At 43.8% G+C, this 18,681-nt stretch overlaps 1 protein-coding gene across 1 annotated transcript in view; it reads left to right on the forward strand.

The window, feature by feature from the left end:
* Positions 1 to 212: 212 nt before the first annotated feature.
* tbl1xr1a (TBL1X/Y related 1a) overlaps positions 213 to 18,681 on the forward strand; it is a 30,857-nt gene continuing 12,388 nt past the window's right edge. The window contains exons 1-2 of the mRNA XM_070831996.1: positions 213 to 463; positions 14,800 to 14,865. The gene's annotated coding sequence lies outside the window, so the exon portion shown is untranslated. The remainder of the gene's footprint in view (positions 464 to 14,799; positions 14,866 to 18,681) is intronic.

The following is an 18,681-nucleotide window of genomic DNA, read 5'->3' on the forward strand; positions in this document are numbered from 1 at the left end:
ACCCCGTGCAGCTCCCGGTCCCTCCGTACTGCAGCAGCAGCAGCAGCAGCAGCAGCAGCAGCAGCAGCCCCGCCGCTGAGCCTGAGCCGCTTCCTTCCTGCAGCGGCAGCTCAGGCCGGGCTCATTTTCGCGTGGCGGGTCGGCGGCGCTGGGTGCTTCAGAGTGAAGCCGCTGGCTGCTGCTCCGCCGTTTGGCTCTTTTCTCTACTAGCGAGCAAAGCTACAACCGGAGCCCACTGTCCGTCCTGCTCGCTTTAAGGGGACTTCTCATCATATGTGCCCGTGTATCCCAAACACATCGGTCATTGGGGACTCCTGGCACCGCCGGGCCGCGTCTGAGGGCCGTTATAACGCTTTTTTGAGGTTTAATTAGCGCTAGAAAACAACGGTGGTGGAGGAGGAGGAGATTCCATATTAGGAGCACAGAGGAGAAGACACCCCCCTTGTGTGATTTAGAGCTCTTGGTGAGTGTTTGTCGTCTTTTTACGTGATTATTGCCGTTATAAATGATAGTGGCGTGTGTGGTAGTCACGCGTGGCCGTAAACACGAGCTTTGGGCGGCTTATTTCGCTCTTTTCTGCCTTTATTTTCACATTTTCTCCCCGGTGGGGGATGGGCAGCCTCAGCGCGTGAGTAGCGCGCGCGCACGGTGCATGTGGTCGGGTTGTTTGTGAGCGCGCGCTTCCTTCCTGCTACTCGTGCTAGCTTTGAATGAAACACTTTAGTGGTCATTAATGTTAGCATGTGGAGCTGCTAGCCCGGGCAACACTTAGAGTTAGTTTTATTTTACAGTCAACTTTAATGTTTTCTAGTTTGGGTTTAGTTCTTTGAGATCATTCCTAATAATATATTCATGCTCTTATTTCTCACTTTAATTATTTAGTGTTTGAACACACTTTGCACCTCTTCTGATAAGTGTGGAAGTGTTAAAGTAAGCATTAAACATTGTTTAAAAAAAAAAACAAAAACCCCCAAAGTGCACTCTGGGCAGTGTTGTTCTGTTGTACTGTAGTACAGTAGTCAGCAGTTAGAGGTGTTGTGCCCCACAGGCCTGTGGTTATTCCCACACTCTAACATCATGGTGCTCTTTAACCCTGGTTGTCTGCATCCTACAATGCATTCATGAGTGTGTTAAAGTGCATTGATTATTATCATATGATCTATAAGTTTGTCAGCTCTCAGTCTCATTCAAAGCTTTCTTGGGTGCTTTGCAGCTGGTTGCTCCAAAGCCATGGGCGGTGTGGGGGAAGGGCACACACACACACACACACACACACACACACACACACACACCCACACACACACACACACACACACACACACACACACACACACACACACACACACACACCCACACACACCCAGGAGGGCCACTTGCCAACCTTGTGAAGCTCAATTCAATGACACAATGTACCAGTCCCAGATAAGGAAAAGGCTCTGACTGTGTTTAGTCAGGAGCAGGAATAACAGGCTAATTGGGTTAAAGTGTTTTTAGGTGCAAGTTGAAATTCAAATCAAAATATTGTTTTTGAACACACAACCTCTCTTAATTTCCATTGAATATTTTCCATTATCCTGTTCTAATGTGCGTTGCTGACTGCGTTGTTTTGTTCTGATCAAATACAGCAGCAGATATTTAAAAGTAGGTTACATAAATGATAATATCAGAAGAGGTGTCCTGATGAGTTCGAGGTGCTGAATCCATTATTTAATATATTGGAGGGCCTTGGAGTGCATTATCACACTTATACCATGGCCACTTGCCAGAGGAAAAAGGCTGTGTGCATTGTGTTGTGGTTTGTAGTAGAGCTGAACAGTACTGGATTCTTTTTAGCTTACACCAGTATTGATACTGGGTGTTTATAGCAGATAACAATATCTTAGTGTTTTTTTTAAACATAAATGCAAAAACACAACATCTGTGCTCAGTGGCTGTCTGTTTATACTGTGGTTTGTCAGGCATCTCTGGCTTCAGTTGGCCCTTATTATCTGGCATTTAGCTGGGTGAGCATGTTGAATGTATCCCATAAATTGGACTTGTGTTTTAATGTGATCAGATTTTTTGGATCAGAATCACTGACTACTGTCCAGTTATTTCCTCTCACACAGGTGCACAGCATATGTGCATGTCAGCAGTCAGCTGGCTCTGTGGTGCATTCAAGAGGGAAGAAGTTTGTTTGGTCTTTGTTTCCATGTATGGGTTGTGGTTGGCTGTGTCAAGCAAGGACACCTGCCGAACGCACAGAAACAGGTATTCACTGTGGCCACTGATGTATGGAATTTGTAGCTGTTACATGCTAACAAAAGAGGTGGAGGTTCAGATTGTCTCAGGTACAACTGTAGGGCCCATTTAGCTTGGTGTGTGAACAGAACAGAACAGAACAGAACAGAACAGAACAGAACAGGGAGTGGGTAGGTTTCCCCAGATATTTCCTATTGTACCGCCTTCATTTCGTTTCCTTTTAAACTAGTTGTCTGATGGGGTTTTCAGTATGTATCAAGATCATTATATTTTGAGTGTTGTTTTTTTCTGATTCACTGTTGGCAACCATTCAAGAATTGAACACTTGGGGGTTTGGGAATTCTGTTCTCTACCGTGCCATCGAAACAGTCTTTTTACTCAGCCCACATCCGGTGTGGGTGTAAAACGGTTGTCCCGTGTAACCACATTAAGATCGGGGTCACACACTGCACATGTATTGTGGGTTGTTTGGTCAGAAGAAGGGTCTGAGCAACGAATTTGTTGATCATATATAGCTTGTTGGGCTCCACTGTGGAACCTTTAAGTAAGTCACTTAATTCTGTTGGCTAGCCATAGCGGAAGTACTCCAGCACACGGCAGCTAGAATGGAGAAAAATACCATTTTTAAAAAGACCACATTGGCCTTTTAAGGTCTGTTTGGTCCTTTGTATGTCCTCGATCCTGCTTTGACAAGACCGAGGACATACGGACCGAGTCGTTCCGAGTGTCACTCAATATGTTTTCCTGTGTTGACAAAACCCTAGCTTTTGTTAAAGGATGACCTCAGTATTTTCAAACCTATTCTTTCAAATTGTTGGTTTTATAATGATGGGTAGGTACAAAAAGTTTTGAATTGGTCCATGTCCAACCAGAAACCTTATGTCACTCTCTTTGAAGCCACTGGAGTCCATTAACAAAAACAACTACTTCACCCCACAAAACATGGGAGTTGCTGGTCTATCGCTACCATGATCATTTAGCTTTTTGTGTTATTCTGTTACCCACAAATAGTGTTGGATCCAAACTCACTCAAACCAAAACACCAATGTCACTCAATAGCACAAACAAATTGAAGAACAGTTGAGGCAGCTGTAGACCAGAAACCCCCATGTTCTGTAGGGTAAAATGACTGTTTTTGTCATTGAAAGTCTGCTGCTATGATGAGTGCGATATAGCAACTGTTTCTGGTTAAACAAAGAAGGAACTTACAGGTCGATCTCTGTCGGAATTCTTTCCATAAACAGTTGGATTATTTGATGAAAGTATCACAGTGGTCATCTTGGAGGCTGCGCTTCTTGGTGCTGCTGCATTATGTTACATTATGCCATAAGGAGTTCCTAACCTTTCATCTATTACAGCAGTAGGATTATGTAAGCAGCAGATGACCTTGTGTCATTAACTGGCAATGCATTGTTCTGCTACTTTTGGATTTCTGTTCATGTTGCCACAGTATTTTGAAGGATAAGTGTACCAAGCTAGTATGCACCAAATTCTAAGTGTAAGTAGTGAAAAGCTTAGTAACATTTAGGCTCATGAAGCTGATGACCATGTTCACCTTTTTGTAACCAACAAGCTCGTCGACCGTCCTCACATTGGCCCATTTTCACTGTCTGTGCTGCAAGCAAGGTTTCTGGTAATGACTACTGTACCAGACGCCAGAGAGATGGGGCAGTGAGAGAAATCTGTGGTGTCTCTGTCTGTTAAGTGCCTCGTTTTTTTGCAGCTTCCCTTGTTAATTTAGACTGGGAAGACAGAAAGACGTGTACATTAAAATCTTCTGTAGTGCAGTTAAGCTGTGTCCAGAAGGAATATAAATGTGAATGCTTTTAGGATATACTGGATTTGCTTATTTGTCCTCAATGTTGCTCATTCCCAGAGCCTATGTTGAGCACAGGACACAAGATATGGTTCTTTACAGAGCAGGCAGCTGAGTCATGTTATCTACACAGGACACATTGATTAGTTGGCCTTATTAAATCAGAGAGAGAGGGGGAGAGTGGTGGAGTAGTACAGTTATGTAACCAGTGCTCGTCACTGTGTGAATTGAGAAGGGAAAGACAAAATGGACAAAGAAATGTACTGAGTGAAAATGTCTTGATGGCCTGATGTGAGATGGAGAAACAAAAAATACTTAATATAAATTATAATATGTGAGCCTCAGCTTCATATAGTTTGTCAGCATAATGTTGTTGGTGTAGAAATACAATAGTGTGTGTTGTAATGGTGAAGGAGAGTAGTAAACATACTATTAACCCAGAAACATGTAATCCAATGCAGTACACTGCTGACCCATTCTTGCTTAACATCATTTTGTGTGGACTGATCAGGAGGATATTTTTCAAATGCTGCGGTATTAATAACAACATTGACGGCTTCACTAGTTTGAAATAGGTCAAAGCCTCAAGTTTTAATTTTGTGTTGAGATAGTTGGAATCGCTCAGTTAAACTTTTAGCTCATCTAGTTAAATTTTTAAGCTACAGCTTTAAAAGCTCTGAATCAAGATCTCTAGGATTTGGAGCTCTGACTTTAAAGCAGCTACGGTTTGCAGCTATCAGCAGTGTCATACAGAGGTCATTCGTCACATTTTAGTTTGTCTTTATCAGCCTAGATGGACACGTGTCATTATCTAAGACAGCATCATATGTAAAATGTGAGCTAGTGTGGCGTGGTGGTGCAGTGGTTAGCACTGCTACCTTAAAGGTCCCATTTTGTGGAAATGTATGTACATTGTGTTAGTGTTATAAACTTGAGGGTGTAAAATAAATGCTGAAGAAGTGAACTGGTTTACCACTGCCATACAACTTCCCAGCTTTACAAGCCAATCAAGAAAATAACACTCCTGTGGGGTGATCTGTCTGGAAGGCCAGCCTGCTGCCTTCCTTAAAGCTGAATGGCTGGCGTGGATAGCATGTACATGGCCCCCGCCTCTGACGCTAATCATCCAACATGGTGGTGGTTTCCATTATCTTGCATACACTCTGCTTAAGCCTCGGGCTCACACAGCCAGCCTATGAGACAAGAATTGGCGGTCAATGCGAAGGTCAGAGGGGTCTCCACCTGATGAGGAAGCACTCACCCAAGTGGGTGGTGGACTGGTCACCGGCAGCCCAAGTGTCTGTGGTGCTGTTTGGTGTGTGGTCTGGCATGGCCTCCACACAGCTCTCATCTGTCACATGCTACCATGGAAGTGCCCATGCTGAAACAGCAGTGACAGTGCGTACATGGCAGCACGCTGAGCTTAGCCAGTCAGAGTGCTTTGCTGATGAATATTAATTACTAGGGGGGGGACTAACGAGGGTGTTCGCTTCATATTCCAAGTTCTGACATTCGTTGAATCATGTGAAGAAAAAAGCTCATGTTCTAACTGTTACGATGTGTTAAAATTTAAATTGTAGCTTACAGTCTAACTGCAGCAGAGACTGTCTGAAGTAGTTTAGGATGTGATCGAACAGGGGCTGCCTAAACTGTCACTATCCGCTTCACCTAATATGTGCCCCAGTGACCTTTGACCTATGGGTAAACTAAGCCAGCAATGTTGTGTTGTTAGCTACGAAAGTGGAGGACATTAGCGAGCAAAGCTGTCTGGAGTCACGACACCAAAGCGTCTGAGCAGCAGCGAGGGGAAGTGTTTCAGGTTTTACACCACAGACGACCAAGTAACTAATAATGGTAATTGTGTGTCATTTCAGATTTGTTTGGACTTGAGTTTTGGAAAAGGTGCTTTAATGACTTGCATCAAAGGTACACTTACAAAGTATGGGGCCCTTAATGGCCAGTGTGCACCAATGGATGCACATGTGGCTCTGTTTCTATGTAATCATATTCTGGGCTGCTGCTGGAAGGAGAAATCAGACGTCAGAGCAAAAGGGCCGCTGGTTTGAAGCCACCCACTGGCTGGGGCCCTCCTGTGTGGCGTCTCCATGTTGTGCATGTTTGGGTTCATGCTCCCAGTGTATAAACCAGTATTGCACTTTGTTCCCTATGTTCTGGTTTGTAAGAAAGTTGAGTGGAAATGTAAACGCCACTGGACAGCTTACTCAACTGTGATGGTGTTGAAAAGGTAGACAAATTGTTCTAATAAAAGCAGGAATAATGTGCTGCATGCTGTAAGTCGTAATATACAGATCAGCGTGTAGAGTTGCCTTATATTTAGAACATTTTTCAGTGAAGAAATTCCAAACAGGTTTATGATTTGTGAAGATTTAAGAGCTCAAACTGGGTTATAGGAGTATGTAACAAAACACACACACACACACACACACACACACACACACACACACACACACACACACACACACACACACACAGTGCATACACTCAGGACTGCTCACATGTGCACACACACCGTTGACAGCAGTCACATGGTGTGTGTGGCAACCCCAGGGGTCAAGTTCAACATTGTGAAGAATGCGTCTGCGCTTAGTGGCCCTCCCCCTCTTTACCCACAAGGCTTTGAAGTTTACAGGCCTGCAGCCCCTGTTCCCCTCTGCAGCAGACAGACTGAAGGTGATTATTTGTACCCTGCAGCTTCTGTCCCAACCTCTTGGAAAGTCCCCGATCACTTTAGTTGATCATACAAATTAGCTGTGCTGGATCATCATGTATTTCATTACAGTTTGCTGAAAACTTGGCTGTTTGCCCAAAATTAAACTATTGTTTTGTTCAGTAAGTAGTTTTTAAAAATCCCATTCCAACATTTTATTTTTATATCAACTTCGAAATAATAAATATCTTTTACTATGTGAATTACCATGAAGCATAGCGTCAGATCAGGCGGTGCACTGAAGTTGCCCTTGTATTAACTGGCTGGCATCAGCTGTTTTATTCATTCTACACAATCACCAGCTCATTCACAGCTGTGTGGCTCTCAGCTGACTAATCACGTCCAATCATATTCAGGCTGGTGTAGCGTGGCCATTGGAACCTGACACCTCTCACTGTTACTCCGCTGATACATTCATGCAATTGCTGTTTCCTGCTGCAGTACTAAAAATAATTATAATTATGTTTATTATGCTCATGTTACTACTGTTACTCACGGTTCATGTATGTTTAATAATGAGGGAGTAGTTCTCCAGACTTCTTTAAGCACTGCCCCAAAGATTAGAGCCAAATCTGCACGTGTTCATTTCTTGTTAAAAATGGTCAACTCCTTTACACAAGTTTGTCTCACTGAATTAGTTTGAATCATGTTTGATGGTAAACTGGGATGAGAATGCTCACTTCGCCTGCTGGCTGATGGAAACGCCCCAGTACAGCTGGTGTCCCTGAGTTGCCAGAAAGGAAAGAAAGGGACAGTGGGCATTCTGTGGCTTCCAGGACAGGGTCAACCCGCCAACACATGAACGCCACGCCGCAGCTGCACTCGGGGTGCAGATTTGATCGTGTAGCGTGAACTGCTGAACTGGCTGCAGACTGCTGACTCTGGCTGACTGCAGCCCACTGCAGTTCTGTTTTTGTCATGCATGTTTGGTTCTGTCAGGAGTGTCACTGTGGGTGTGTGCTGGGACTGAAATCTGACAATGATACCAGTCTTGACCAATAGAAGTGTAGCAGCAAATTTTAATTTGATACATTGCAGAGATGTTAATATCACTCCTGTTATAATACATTACTGTCATTTTTAATGTACTCTGTGATTTAAACACCAACAAGTATTGTTGCTCATCCAAGAAAATACTTAAGCAGCTAACTAACGAACTAGCTAGCTGCTAACTATGGCTGCCTCTCATTGAAGTTTATTACTTTGGTGAGGTAGACATGGTTTGAAGTAAAATCCATGCCTGTGTGACCGTTGTTAAGTGGCTTAACATGGATGGATGGACATAGTCAAACTGAACACTGCCTGCAGGATCCTTGAACTTAATAGCTGCATTAACCCTGTCTCATTGTTTGGTGAGGTCTGCTCGGAAATGCTGACCTGTCCTCCACGGCAGATGTTCCCTCAGGTGTTTCTGTGTTAGAATGATATGAAACTGTACTGCAGTGGGTCTTTCTTGTGGATGGATCAGAGTCCGTGAGAATGGAAATGTTCCACACCTTGACTGAATAGGTGGAGTAGCTGGCCATACAGAGCTATAAACCAAAGACATTATCATTTCCATCATCACGCAGCATCATGAAGATGCAGCGCTCTGCCCTCAATAGAATCACATTTGTTGTGAGGATGCAAATTTGCAACTGACTGGTTGCTTAAACGCAAGATTTTTCCAAGTCGACGCCAGAAGCACAAGTTGTGTAAAATCAATGCCTTGGGTAGCCTTCTAAAAGGGGTCCTGTGTTCAGATTAGTGATTGTGCCTGTGCAGTGGAAGAGTGTCGATTCATACCTGTTATCAGTGCATGTCTGCTGCCTCTGTTCCTGCTGACTGTGTTTTTTCCCCCTTATCTGTCTCTGCTTTAATGAATAACTTCAAAGAGATGGTATTGCTAAGCATGTCCAGCTTTCCAGGAAGCATGGTGCGCGGGTAGAGTACAAAGATGATGAAATAAATAAAACTAGAGTTAAAATATTCAGCATAACCTGCATGTCTACATGTCTATAGAACCTTTTCACAGACATTTTGACTTCTCAAAGCAGAAAAAACGCAGGTATAAATATTAGAACTGGCTCACCAAATGGAATTCAGCTGTCCTTAATGTTATTGATTCCACCTGTGATTTTCCTGCGTTGCCAGTGAAAATGTGAGCTGTGGACAGGGCCTGCTGGGAGCAGGAGTGGCACAGTTAAGGTAGATGTGATTGGACAGACCATGGGAAATGTGCACAGCTGATGTCAATGATACACCAATTAACTAATTATCAGTGCCACATAGTGATCATGCCATCTCGCATAGCTCAGCATTCCTGCAATAGGATTTTCCAAAATAAAACATCGCTAAGAGCAAAGACTCTTAGCGATGGCTTTCTGCCCTCTGATGAGGCGCTGGTTGTTTACCTCATGACAGAGAGAGAGAGCCGAGGTGTATTTAACTCGAGCTAAATGTCATGGGACCCTTGCAGTGCTCTGATGTATTTCATTATTATCAGGGATAGCCGGGGCTCAGCAGCGCTTCAGAGGTTGGCGTGTTTATCTGGAACGCAGGGTTAAATCTGAAGGATCCAGGCTTTGGTTGAGCTTGTTCCATATGGCTCTGGGGTTGGCCAGTATTAAAAGTCCACTGATCTCATCTCGGATTTGTGATGTTAACATGTACTTAGCGATATGGCCCGTGTTTTTGATGTGGTATTGTTGTTGTGTGAAAGGCCAGTGGTCCATGAGCTACAATACATATGAGAGGGCAGTGATTTTATGTGTTTAGGAAGTTGTGATGTTATAGTTGCAGTGCGCTTATGCTTACCCTCATCAAGGAGGTCATGTTCAGGGCTGTTTGTCTTCCAGAAAGATTACAAGAAAAACTACCACCAGATTCTCATGAAACTGGGTGGAAGGGTGTATGTGTAATGTGGGCCAAGGAAGAACCCACAGAGTTTTGGAGAAGATCCAGATCCTCACTCATGAACAAGAAGTAATGTTGACCAAATTGTAACACTGCTTTCAAAGTGAATGTTGTGGAGCAACTAAACGCACAAACAAAACCTTTTTTGACACAAGTCTTGTATTCTAGCTGTGGCTGTAATATGTCAGACATAAAATATGGACTGTTCAAGCCAATAATTGATGTCCTGAGATCAACTTCTACAGTTTGGTTCAGTCCTCTTAAAATGGTTTTGGTTGAAATATGTATGGCTAAATGCTCACATTTTTCTACTACAAAGTTGAACAGGAAAGGAGAATGTGCCCTCATGCAGTATATTTTTATCTTTAAAAAAATAAACCAGTTCAACACAGGTAACTGCTTTGCTTTATTTGATGGATCCAACGCTCTAGTTGATTTTGTAGTTAGGCCATTGGTGAACTGCATCAACACTTAATCTGTGGGAAACACTGGTGTGTCATGTGACACCATGTTTGCCTTGGATTTTTATCAATGCTAACAGTCAACACGTAGTGTGAACATAATATGTCTGAAAACAATATAAACCCGAACAGGTTGGTTACTATGACTGCAGTGTCTGTGTTTCTTAAAGCATCCACTCATGTTTTCACACATGATCTGGTTTCTTAACGGTACTGATGTTCAAAAAGGGGACCCTAGTGTAAACACAGCAGTTCAGTTCAGTTAGGATCATAAAGACCAGCACCGCCTGCCCCTCTGCTCAATACCTACTCACTAGACAGAGGCAACCTGTGCTTGAGCTGCTTCATCCACTGGTTGGCTGATGCACACTGTGTCCCCCTAAAGCTGAAATGAATTCATTCACTGTGGGCCGGGCTGACACTGACCTGTGATAAGAACATAATGAGTGTGATCTTGGGGCAGCGAGTTTGCATGCTCTGTTTCTTGCTTTATACTGGGGCTCTGCACCCACAAGCTGGTCGGGCTGTCAAAGGTCGACTTGCTAATGTTAGCATAGCAAGCTATGGCCACAGTAATGGGTCAATTAAGGAAATTTGCTAATGCGTTCCAAGATGGCACCACCATTCAGTCCATTGACAGTTTGGGCCCTGTACCATGGCCAGCATCTGCATTTCCCCCCCTAGACAGACTGCTCTGGTTGCTTAGATTGTACGAATTAGAGACTTCCTCCAGCCAAGCCAGCTGACTTCCTGTTGGCTCCTTACCAATCTGACAACAAACAGCAACAAAGGACACAACAGTAAATACAGCGTATTAAAGCTAGATAGGCCATGTTGGTGGGTGGATTTTGTCAGACCACCTCTGCATCTGTTGGAGTGACTTCCCCAACCTTGAGGGCTTAGACTCTATATACCATTTCGGGGCCAGATGGAATATGTGCATATCAAGCCAGAGGCCCACGTGAAAAACATGGTTTTCATCATTTTGTAAATGATGTACAGACAGTAATATAGAAGTTGAGTTAGTCTTAGGCTTAACATATGCTTGTGAATGTTGACGCTTATAGCAAAGGATTGTGCTTTTTTTTTTCAAGGTTAAGGGGGTTGTCTCAAGCTGATCTAGGATCAGTGTCTGGGATTAACAAGGCATTTTTTGATTGATCACTATTGGCTGAGACTATAAAGTATAAAGCTGCAACCATTTCTGATCCCATCTGTGCTGTAAACTGTGTTTTGAGAACGAGAGCCTGACTGATACAGGGCTTGTGTTCAGTGTTGTTGTACTTGTTGTAACATACACCATGGATACCCCCCCACCTGATAAACAAACTAAAAAAACTGACTACTTTCATGTTGGAACAGCTCCAATGTCAATACTGAAATGAGCTGTGCTGGGTGAAGAGAAATCTGGCTGGTGTTCCAGTTCTCTAATCCCAATAAGTCAAAGTGAAGTGCCAACTGTGCCAAGCTGAGGTGTCCTGCCTGATCACTTAGTTGAATTGGTGCTTTTGTCTGGGAAAAATCATATTTTATTTAAGGCCATTCCCCTAACATCCATCCAGTGCGTTCTTTTAAGAACTGCAGTGCATCTGGGCTTCCCTTTGATTCTCCCCTTTATTTAGCAGCAGCAGGGTTAGAGGGTTGTTTCTGTTAGCCCGTAGTTCAGTCAACATGTTATGTGAAATTTCTGTGGCAAGCCCACCCTCAGCTTCTCCCCTTGGGTGCTGCCGTGTATAAGAACATGTTGGTGTTCATCTTTTCCAGTTAAAAGGGTTTCTGATGAGGGCAGACATAAATACACAGGTGTTTGTATTTCATGTTCGATCCAAGAGATAAGCACCTTTGACAGCCTTGCTCTGCTTACAAACTTCATTCCTGCCATACCAGGCCGTATCCTCCAGCAAGCCCTCTGCAACCTTCAACATTCCAGCGTTTCTCTGGCCACACCCAACTCCTCCTGCTTTCTTTGTGGTAACATTATCTCTCCCTATGCTCTGCGGCATCTGCCACAGACTCACCAACACTGTAGAGGCAGGAGGAAGGGAAAGACAGAGCAATCAAGGGAAAGGATGACTAAAAGGACGGAGGCACAGAGGGAATCAAGGTCAGGGAAAATAGGGAAGGAAGCAGTGAGCCAGGAGACGGAAAGGAGAAGAGAAATGTAATGTTCAGTGATTTCCAGTACACTTCAGAGTATTACGCAACCCAGCAGCTCTCCAACGCCACCTCAGTCTGCACTGCAGCCTCCATAATTACCACAGACTTGAATCACAGTATCACCAAAAATGGAACACCATCAGCTTCACAAAGGAAATGTTGATTGCAGGGTCTTTGTGCAGCTGTACATTACACAGGTGATACTTTTGTGATGACCACCCGCTGTAAATGTTGGCAGTCACCACGCTCTGGTGGTGTGCTGCTGTCTCCCTCTGTCCTCGCACTGAAGAGGTGAACCATTGTTCAGACTTCTGAATGAGTGTCAGTCACATGGGTAGACCATTCACTCCCCGTGTGCTGCTGGCTTACGCTGTTTGCTGTTTTACTTTCATGCCATTAGCCAGGGATTAATTTGCATTTTGATGATTTTTAACAATGTACGTACAGATGCTGAAAATATCTAGTTCCAGGTGCTGAGCCGAGTAAGTGACAGACATTGAAATCTGATTTAAAGGTTCCTGGTGGAGTTTTGTTGTTAGCCAAAGCAGCTAATGCCAAGTGTTTTTTTTTTTCAAGATTTCAAGATTCAAAGCGTTTATTGTCATGTGTACAGTGCAGAAACGGGTTTCCCTGTACAATGAAAATCTTACTTTGCCATCCGCACTGAATGCCAAAGAGTGGAAAAGAAGAGGATAGAATAAAATATAAAAACATATAAATATGAACTAAAGAAGGAGTTCCTGAGTCTGGACGTCCTGCATTTCAGACTCCTGTACCTCCGGCCTGAGGGGAGGAGAGTGAACAGTTTGTGTTGGGGGTGGGTGGGGTCCTTGATGATGGAGGCAGCCCTCCGGTGGACTCTGTGTCTGTAGATGCTCTGCAGAGAGGGCAGGGGAGTCCTGGTGATCTTGGACGCAGTCTTCACCACTCTCTGCAGGCGTTTACGGTCCATGATGGTGGTGCTGCCGTACCACACGGTGATGCAGCCGGCTAAGATGGACTCAACAACGCAGCTGTAGAAGTTGGTGAGGATTTTTGACGACATGCCAAACCTCCTCAGCCTCCTCAGGAAATACAGCCGCTGCTGGGCCTTCTTCACCAGCTGTGTGGTGTTCAGTGTATCAGCTAATGCATTTTATTCCTCCTAAAACATTTTCAGAGCTTGTTTTATAAGCAGCATTGTTTTCATCTGTTGCCATTTTCTCCCCTGCCTTTGCTGGAGAAGAGCTTCATGTTATGATAAAATTTTATTTCCCAACATAGCTCATTTCATACCCAGACAATGATTTTTATCAAGGTGTATGAAGAGTACTTCTATAAAACCCCTCTAGTCTTTTTTTCGACCACTCTGGGCTCTTTAACACTACAATTCAACCCATTGACACATCAACTTTGGGAGCATTCGGCAGACCGGAGGAGCCAGGGATCCAACCACCGCTTAGCCCAGTACTGGAGTTTTGTCACCTTTAGTGACACGTTGCCACCACAGACCACCAGTGAATGGAATGAGAACACTAGCAGGAATCTGTATTGCTTTGTGCGCACATGCACATTTGGGCTGCAATATTTTGGACAGTTTTTGACTAATGGGCCAAGATCTTTAAAATGTCAGAGAAAGTGAAAGATGCCAATCACAATTTACTTAAGTCTAAGATGATGTCGCCCAATAGTTTGTTTGTTCAGCCAGCAGTCCATGTCCCAAGTATATTCAGTTTACTATCGCATAAGAAAGAATGGCAACAAACCTCCAATAGGCTCCAATGGCTTTGGAGTATTTTAACTTTGAAAAAGGTGACTCAAAATTAGGCGTCACCAAGTTCCTCGTGAAGTCAAACACACCATGCCCGAAAGAAAGAACTTCATGCAGTTATTACATTTCCTCAAATTCAGTTAAAAATAGTTAATGTGTAAAAATATGGGCAAAGCTCTTTGCTACTATAGTATGACAGCCTCTGTACTGTTGACATTCCCTCAAGGTTCTGCAAAATGAAAGTTTCAAATGCATTTACTACTCTGAATAACCCTCCCAGTTCCCTTTGGAGTCCTGTGAGAACTACTGAATGATCTCGTCCTGCGTTGTTTGAGTTACATTTGAGCATCTGATTTCAGTCCTTTTTTAATTACATGAAGTGACCTCAAAGGTCACTTTAGATGCAGCCATATTGGTGTTCACCAAAATATTTCTGTTTTCAGATAAGATATTCCTCTATTAGTCCCATGGTGGGGGAATCCACAGTGTTACAGCAGCAAGTAAGCAAAAGTGAAAGAACAGCTGAAATAGAACTTCTATAAAATAATAAACTAGCGGACAGAGATATACGCATTAAAAAGTGTAAAATAAAGTGTATTTCAAACAAGATGAAATATAAAAATAGGGACAATGTACACACTGGGAATATAATAAACAAAAACAAAAAATGAGGGAATATAAAAAGTCCACATTAAGTGAGGAAAATGTTTGTGTGAAGACTGACTGAGTGTCCCCCCTCTCTTTGTTGCAGGCTCTGAGCCCATGGTACACGGTCCAGAGTGAACATACTGGTGGTGCATACAGACTTACTACTGTGGTGAGTGGGCTGTGAAATGTTTCTGTTTCTGTTCACATCGTAGGTCACGCAGAGTTTGTTTTCTGACAACGTGAAACATCCGGAACTCTCTAAAGACGAGACGGCCTAGAGTGTAGCGTGTCCTCTCACTATAATGACTTTCCAATAACCTGTCATTATTTTGTAAGTGATGGTGGCTGTTGTTGCTTGATGTTTGTTACTAAAGTTTGCTGTTCATTCACAGAAATATTTGCATCTCATCTCTTTATAAAACATCAAGGTGTCACTGCTTCCCCACAGTCTGACCACATTTCCCATGAACCCTGTTGTTTTCTGCATCCCACCCCCTCCCCAGTGTCTTATTTTACCAAGGAGACAATAATAATGTCGGAAGTGACCATTGCCAGAAAGTTTGAACACTTTAACTTGATTTCCATCAGAAGAACGGCACAGTCTTCCTGTTTTGAACTGCTGAAGAATCCAGCAGATTTCCTGTGAACTGCACTCAGCAGTGCACAATGTACAATGCAGGACAGGACCAGTAGAAGCTACCGGTCTCCATGGAGATGGTCATGTTTGTTTACGCTCGGAGGACTTTCTGCCCGACTCACTGACATTGTTCATTTGGTTCTCCGGTCGAGCTGAGATGCTTTGCTGTGACAGCTATGCTGCTGCTGCCACCCATTTTGGCGACTAGCTGTGTTAACGTCAGGTCAGCCTTATTGGAAGGCTTTGTTTACCTCACAGCGGAGCCCTCAGCGCAGCTCGTTTGTTTCATTCATGATACCATAACTCGGCACTGTAGCTCTTATGTCACCCAGTGTATGCGTGTTATCACAGACGTAACCTGTAAACTCTCGTGCACGATTCTCATTTTGGCACCACATGGCAGCAGAATCCATGAACCAAGTCATTTCACATATAACAGCAGATCATTTGCTACTGTGATATTACGATAGATATTGTGATAGACGGATAAACTTGTTGGCAGATGAGGAACAGGCATATCAGAGAAGCGTTTTGTTGTCTGTGCTGTTGTTTTGTTTTGTGGGTTACTGTGCTGATGGTGGCATGTAGCTCAGCTTGCTCTTGTGTTTGGGAGTAGCTCCACACTGAGCAATTACTGACTTTGAATCACAGCTCTTGAGGCCAGGAGACAAACAACACACCCAATTTGTTTGTGCCTTGCAGAGGCCCCTTTCCCCCCCAACCGTGTCTTTAATTTCACACTGACTCCTTGAATTGTTTCACACATACAAAATGTTTTTCGTGACCTCAGGAGGAAGACAAAACAACATGAACACCATCACAGAGTGTTGACTTCTTCTGCGGGTCTAGGAGAAAGCTGACAGGGTGTCTCTAACGCTCTCTTGAATTGCCCAAAGCTTTAAGAAAACATGGCTCCTCATCTTTTTTTTTTTTTTGGTTTTTTTATTGATGCAGATGTGTGGAAAACTGCGATGCTCCCACAAGGCTGTTGTATGAAAGAGGAGAAGAAAGACGTCTTTGTGTTGATGCAGAGCAGCAGTTTGCCTAGAAATTAGCTTGTGTGCTTTGCCTCTTCCAGAGAGTGCCCCCGTTCTCAAAGCACACCACAAATATTCCAGACACTTCTCCTCCAGTGTGTCCTATAAGAAGCCACACGTCTTGCAAAGGGCTCGTCCCTGGTTAACCCTGAAGCATGAAACCAGTTCAGTCCGTTAGAGTGGAAGGATCAGAGACAGGAAGTGAAATACAGATTAGCCCTAGGTGATGGAGGCAGACAAACAGAAATATATGTTGGCGTTTGGTCTCCAATGGCTGGGCTTCACAGCTGTAATAACCTGCTGACTAAACACAGGCCTGTGCAGGAGCTTCCTCACACGTCTTTGGCATTCTGCTTCTGCCATTTCTTGTTTCTTGTTGATGAGCATATACCATGATCTGTGCTATGGCCTGGTCTTTATACCTTAATATTTAAAACCATGACATGTTGTAAACGGAGCGCTGGAGGGTCCAAACCAGAGGGATCATTGGCTGCATCCACTCGTTTATTCCTCTGTTGGTGTATAAAGTGCACGGTTTACAGACGGTTATGAGACAGGATGTGATGGTGCAAAACTCTTTCTATATAAATAAATAAACTGTGTGAACACTCTAAACATGACATGGACGAGTTGTTCCATGGAGTAGTATCTCTAAAAGAGCAGCACACACAATATGTTACATATACCCAGTTCAGTCAGTCAGCCATCCATCCATCCATCCATCCATCCATTGACTATACTGGATCCAATCCCAGCTGACACTGGGCGAGAGGTGGGGTACACCCTGGACTGGTTGCCACTCAATCACAGGGCCAACACATTGAACAGAATACTGTGAATGGTTGTCTGTCTCTATCAGCTGAGAAAAAATTAAAAAAGAAATGTACCAATTTGACAGGCAGTGTGACTGAGTTTTTATCAATATCTTTTGGAGGTACTTAAGGCTTTTCAGTGAAGAGGCGATGATGACAAAAGGTCTATGTTGATGATAACAATATTGTTCTTTTATCAGGTGGAGTGATCGCTGTATCTGTGCATACCTCCCAGCTACAGAGCCACATTGTTTTGGAAAAGAGTTATCCACTGACGACCCAGCTTACAGAGCTTGTACGTGACTCACACATTTGCTGCACAAAGGGTCATGTTGTGAGCAGTGTTTTATTTAAGCCATGTTTGTTTTCCTTTGTATGAAAACAGAGTGGCTCCCTGGCAGGTCCTGAGGTGTTTGCACAGGTAATGACATGCCATTCTAACCCAGGACTGCAGCCTCACTTGCACCTACCCATGGTCGTCTGATACCCCCAGCTGTCAATAAATTGGTTTATTCTGTTTGTCTGTCTCACTGCCTCCGCTTCCTCAGCCTGTTACTGGAAATAGATGCTCGTCTGGTTCTTAGGTGAGGGTATGTGGATTAACAGCTTACTACAGTAAAACCACTCGAAACAACTGAAAACAAGGCTTTAATCTGGGGTGTCGTTCACCCTCTGCCTGCAAAAAAAACTGTATGGATGAAATTCATCAGCATCAGAGATGTACTTGCAATAATAATAATTGAGATGTTGATGACATCATAGAATTAAACCAGGTGGTAGTTTCTAGTTTTGTAGTTTCTTACAGTAGTTTTGTAGTTCTTTTGGTTCTTTCGATCTCAGTGATTGGAAACACAACATCCTTGAAGTGGTGCAAAGTGAGCATTAAGCACGACTTGTTCCTGACAAGTGCAGCAGACCTGACCTTCCAAAGACATTCGTTAAGTGACTGGGATTCTGATTTACTTAATCCAAGCCAGCACAGCAGCTCGCAGCTGATAACCAGTACTGATTCAGTGGCCCCCGCTGACCCGCTGTATTCAGATGGAACCGAGTGGCCTAGAGCAGGTTTAACTGCCCGTCAAGCGAGACTAGCTGGCAAGACCTACACGCTGCCATCTGTCACCGACAGACAGCTAGCCTCGCTGACCCCTCATAGGCCATGTGAGGCAGAGCTAGGCCTGGCAATGCAAGCTGTCACTCAGAGACCAGTAACCCCGGAGAGGGGGAGGGGAGGGAGGGGGGGGCACATGCAGATTGTAGTTCATTCCTGTTTTATTGCACCTTACACAGCTCCTCAGTGGAGTTAAGAGAGCCTTTACTGCAGCTTTCCACTGCTTTCATGTCGTATTAAAGCGTAAATCTGTTAAAGAGTTAAACTGCAATCCTACTGTAGTCTGCTGCCACACCAACAGTAGACGTAGGAGACAAGAGCAGAGTTATGGACATTCCCAAGGAGGATGCATTTTTCAGTAAGTGTTCTGTACCTCAGTTCCAGGGTC

The sequence above is a fragment of the Pempheris klunzingeri genome, chromosome 6 (assembly GCF_042242105.1).
Source record: "Pempheris klunzingeri isolate RE-2024b chromosome 6, fPemKlu1.hap1, whole genome shotgun sequence".
Classification (NCBI taxonomy): domain Eukaryota; kingdom Metazoa; phylum Chordata; class Actinopteri; order Acropomatiformes; family Pempheridae; genus Pempheris; species Pempheris klunzingeri.